We start from the raw sequence: 6004 nt of genomic DNA on the forward strand, positions 1-6004 counted from the left end.
AGAGAGTCAACTACACTCTAATATCTTATATAATTATAATAAGTTAAAGTTCGAGCCTATGACCTACTATCTACTGGATTTTTGTAAGGAGTCCTAGATACTTTTGTTTCTTGTACCTAGATCATGTTAGATACATGAAAATCTTCTTAAGCTTTCTCTAAATCCTGAGCACAAAGGAAAACATGCATTTTAAATCAATAACAGGATTTAGATATCAAGTTAGAAAACTTTTACCTTGATTTGGATGTTCCCAAATCAAATCCATGCAGTGAAGTGTCTAAGCAAAGTTGTTGAAGGTCTTAAAAACCTAAGATCTTCTATTGCATTGACTATACCTTGATTTTGGCATTTAACTAGTGAGAAGGTTGTGAGGGAGGAGGTTGTGGATTTTTATTCTCTCTACATTATAGAAGACGACTAATTCACCCCTAAAAGAGTATTTATAAGGTTCCCTAATTGGTTTAAGTGACTTGAGCCTACTAAGGGCTTGGGTCACCTAATCTAGCCAAAATAGATCACAATTAATTAACTAACCAACAAAGTCTTTTAATTAATCAATTAGCCCAATTTAGAAACTTTGTTCACTAACCCCTATGCAACCTAGCATAGTTACAAAAATGCCTTTACTCATAAAAGTGAACCACGAGTTAATCGAATCCTCATAAACCATACCAATAAGACATATAAGCTCAAGTAAGGACCATTGGGACCCATAGGATAGTATTAACTCCCTCATAATTCAATTCTAAAATTGATTTAACATCTTACTATAGAGAATCAACTTCTCTGCACTACAAAGTACTTAGGTCTATGACCTACTATCCATTGCATTTGGTCTCCTTATGAACTGGTGTCCATAGTCTAACAAGGTGAAAGCTATCATCTTCTCAAGACTACCTCGACTATCTATGAGTTATAAATCCTCTTACTATGTGCTAAACTAGCATATCTCAACTCTCAAAGAGCTTATGTTAAGTTCCACTTAAGAAACTATTATGACCATAGTTTAGATAAACACACCTCCTTAGGATCACCCAATAGGACACTCGTCTTAATCCCATGATATATTATGGTGAATCTATTGAAAATACCTATTGTAATTGGCATCGATAAACAATGACCTAATCCATAAGGAATATATAATCAACTTATGATCTCACTTGTAGGTCAATGTCACTACTAACTTTAGCACCAACTCAATATTCTCTAAAGGTTGAGAGACAACATATTTAAGTAGCTTGGTGAAGTCATAACAACTTGATAACCTTATGTCATGACTCAATATAAGTCTTGTCTAATGTGTAACCATATACACTAGTGCACTCGTCATGAAAAACTCATCTCGATGGTAAAAAACAACCATCCTCCCTCTTAGGAGGTATTGCACTACAACCTATTATGGGTTGCCTAGGCCCACAAACTAATTTTCAACAAGTCATCTAATTGCAAGGAACTTATGACTTAAATCTTCTATGCAACTTGTAATGTACTCTAGTCATGTACAATGTAAAAGATGTAAGTCAGAACTCTTACAAGATGGAATACATGGAATGAGAATATATAGATAAAAGTGAACTAATAATTTATTAATGAATAATTAAATTTAAAATTTTATTACACCTAGTCATGCTCTTAAGGGCTCTATCCTAACAATGTAGATTCCCCATGAATTGATATTCATAATCTAACAAGGTGATGAGATCAACCTTTCAAGATTACCTTTCTAATCCTTGAGTTATAGATCCTCCTATTAAGTGATCATCTAACATACTCCATCCCACAAAGAGCATATATCAAATTTTACTAAAGGAATTGCTATAGTCACATTCATCCTGATCACATGCCCTTAAGATCACCCATGAAGTTTAATCCCATGAGATATTATGGTTCCTTTATTAAGAATACCTATTACTACCAGTTTCCTTCAATAACCCAATCTATATGGAATATGTGACCACATTAGTATCTCACCCATAGGTCAAAACTTCATGTTGATTTGAGTATAGATTCAATATCCTTTCAAGCTTAAGAATTTATATAGTATAGAAGCTTGGGTAATAATGACTACCCAACAACTAATATCATGATTCATCATAGGTCACATTTAATATGTAATTGTACACATTTACCATGAGAAAGTTATCCCGACGACCATCACAAGGCATCCCTCTAATTAGTAGGTACTACACTATAGTTTATACTAGATTTTGTAAATCCATGAATCGACTCCGAATCACTTATCACATTGTAAAGAATCCATAACTTGGATATTTTATTCAACTCCTAATACTCCTAAGTTATGTACAATGCAAGTGATATGAACGTTAATGCTCAAATAACCAATTAATGCAAATTGGATAACACAAGGGGACTAGAATAATAAATAAATAAATAAATTTATTAATGGAACTGAATCTATTACATCATATCATGCTTTATAGGGCTTTGTCCTAACAAACTCCTATTCAACCATGCATATTTACCAAAATGCCCTTATGCACATAATTGAATCATTAACTAATCCAACCCTCATAAGTTATGCCATCAAGATATATGAACTTGAGCCAGTACCACTACGACCCATAGAATAGTATTGGCTCCCTCATAATACAATTCTAAAGTTGACTTAACATCCTACCGTAGAGAGTCAATTGCACTACTCGGGTTCGTAACCTACTATCCATTGTATATAGTCTCCTTATGAAGTATTGTTCATAATCTAATAAGGTGAATACTATTTTCCTTTCAAGGTTACTTCTATCATCATTCAGTTACATATCCTCCTATTATGTGATCAATTGACATACTCCAACCCATAATAGCATATTTCAAATTCCACTTAAGGAATTATTACGACTATAGATTTCATGATCATGTGTCCTTAGGATCATCCAAAAGGACATAATGTCTCAAACTCCATGAGATATTCTAACTCCTCTATTGAGAATACTTATTGCTACTGAATTCTATTTATAGTGACCTAATCCATAAGAAATATATTATCACTTTAGGATTTCACCCATATGTCAAAGTCACTACAAACTTAGTCACAAACCCAATATTCTTTCAAGGTTGATAGAAAATGCAATATAGCAACTTGGTGAAGTCATGACTACCTGATATTCTTACACCATGACTCACCATAGGTTTTATCTAAAATGCAATCATAACATTAGTGCACTCACTATGAGGGTCCAATCTTGTTGGTCAAAACTAGTCATCCCTTAAATTAAGAGGTAATGCACTACAACATCAAATGGATTGCTTAAGTCCACAAAGCGACTATGACTTGGATGTTCCATGTAAATCTTAATTCACCCAAGTCATGAACAATGAAAAAAAAATATCAAGTTAGAATGCTCATAAGGTATAATGCATAAAATAAGAATAGATAAAAGTGAAATTGAAATATCATTAAATATATAACAAATTCTATATTTTTTTTACAACATGTTATGTTTTTAAGGAGTCTATCTTAACAAAAATCACTATCATTAATTGTGATTTTGATACAAAATATTAAAAATTAAAAATAATATGACAAAAAATATATTTATTTTATTTATATATGATAAGAATTTTCAAAATAAACATATTATTTAGGATTCATATAAAAAAATCTTTGGTTAATGGAAATCTTGTATCCCAGCCTCTAAAAAATAAAACATAATTTTTAAATCGAAATCCTAAATTATCAAATATATTATAATTAACATTTTAAAGTATCAAGTGTATTTTTATGTTGCTTGCATACTTATATTTATATTTAATTTATTCTCATTAGTTATTTATTCCAAAAAATTAAATAAAGTTAATAAATATTAAACGAGTAAAAAGAAATATGAATGTAACGACCCGCACCCAACCATGTAGATATTGTCCGCTTTGGGCCCAAGGGGGCCTTCACGGCTTTAAAACGCATCTACTTGGTTAAGAGGAGCCTCTACATATATAGCGCCAGGAACATTCTCCCCTATCCGATGTGGGACATCACAAACACCCCCCCATGCAGACACAACGTCCTCGTTGTGTCCCATGAGATTGCGGGGCCAAACAGACAAAGCCAAACAAACCCCCACACCGGGGTCGGGGATCGGCTCTGATACCATTTGTAACGACCCGCACCCAACCATGTAGATATTGTCCGCTTTGGGCCCAAGGGGGCCCTCATGGCTTTAAAACGCGTCTACTTGGTTAAGAGGAGCCTCTACATATATAGCGCCAAGAACATTCTCCCCTATCCGATGTGGGACATCACAATGAAAGTAAAGAGGTTGTGAAGAGAAAGTGTTGTCACTTCAACATATATAAATAAAAAAAATGCCAAAGGTAGGATATCAAAGAAATGATATGGAGAGGATATCAAAGACATTATATGGAGAAAGTGACGTAGAGATCATTACTATCTCATATCTTTGTAATCAATTATGGGTCATGACAGGAGTAACTTAGCTCAATTATAAGTAGAGCTAGGCCGGAAACACAATTCTCTCAATAATTTCCAGGCATGATGATCATATTTAAATAAAAAAGAGGGAGCCGCCCACATGCATGGATTCCATTGATATATATATATATATATATATATATATATATAGAGAGAGAGAGAGAGAGAGAGAGAGAGAGAGAGAGAGAATAATTTCCAGGCATGATGATCATATTTAAATAAAAAAGAGGGAGTCGCCCACATGCATGGATTCCATTGTTATATATATATATATATATATATATATATATATATATATATAGAGAGAGAGAGAGAGAGAGAGAGAGAGAGAGGTAAAAATTAAGTCTAACCTTGTGTATTGGCCCTACCAAAATTTGAGTGATTCAATGGTAGATCTGGTAAAACATAAAAAGGAAGAACTATGCTTACCCTCACGTTCATTCAAACAAATATATTGTTTTGGAATTCTAATTTTCATATTTGATCACCCCAAACACATAACCAATAAAATTATTCTTTAAACATGTATTTTAATAGCAACTAAAATGAGAATTCTATAATTATCCCTTCTTAAAATCTTTAATATGACAACTCATAATTTAATGTATTTGATAGATCTCAAACAAATATATTGTTTAGGAATTCTAATTTTCATATTTGATCACCCCAAACACATAACCAATAAAATTATTCTTTAAACATGTATTTTAATAGCAACTAAAATGAGAATTCTATAATTATCCCTTTTTAAAATCTTTTATATGACAACTCATAATTTAATGTATTTGATAGCTCTCACATTTTTTTTAATTTTTTTTTTCTCCATGAACAAAAATATTCATTTGACTTTTTTTTTTTTTATTATTATTCTTCTACTCTTCACATGCCACTACCAACAAATTCTTTCTTACTTAACCATTTTTGGATTTTTCATTGTTTTTTTAAACTCTTTTATAAATAATTGAAAACTCAACATTATTTTCTATTTTAAATTATAAATAAACAAAAATTATATTAATAATTCAAAAACTATTATGGAAAATACTTTCTAAAAAATGTTAATTTAAATAAATAAAAATTATCTTTTACATTTTAGAAGTAAATAATTTAATGATTAAAATGATATTTAAAATAAATATATTCACTATTTTCTTTTTTCTTTTTTCTTTTTTCTTTTTTATACTAAAAAGTATTTTAAAGTTTTTTTTTTTTTAGTATTATAAAATAAAAGGTTTAATTTTTTTTTTAATCTTCTTCCTTCTTTATTTTAATAACTTTTTGAACATGACTTTTAATAATAAGTTATATAAAATGTTGCAAATTTGTTTACTAAGTTTTTTTTTAATGATTTTTATTAATTAAAAATTTATCAAAATAAAAAAAAAAAAGGGATGGATGGAGAGCTTTTATTTTAAATATCCAATTAAAATATTTTCATATGACTTAATTTTGGAAGTGGATTATATCAATACATAGTAAAGATTGAATTTTTATTATATAAAAGGGTTGAAAAGTATATTTACTCATTTTAGATAAAAACAAGTAGTTAAAAATTAA

This window comes from Vitis riparia, unplaced genomic scaffold (genome assembly GCF_004353265.1).
Source record: "Vitis riparia cultivar Riparia Gloire de Montpellier isolate 1030 unplaced genomic scaffold, EGFV_Vit.rip_1.0 scaffold349_pilon_pilon, whole genome shotgun sequence".
Lineage (NCBI taxonomy): Eukaryota > Viridiplantae > Streptophyta > Magnoliopsida > Vitales > Vitaceae > Vitis > Vitis riparia.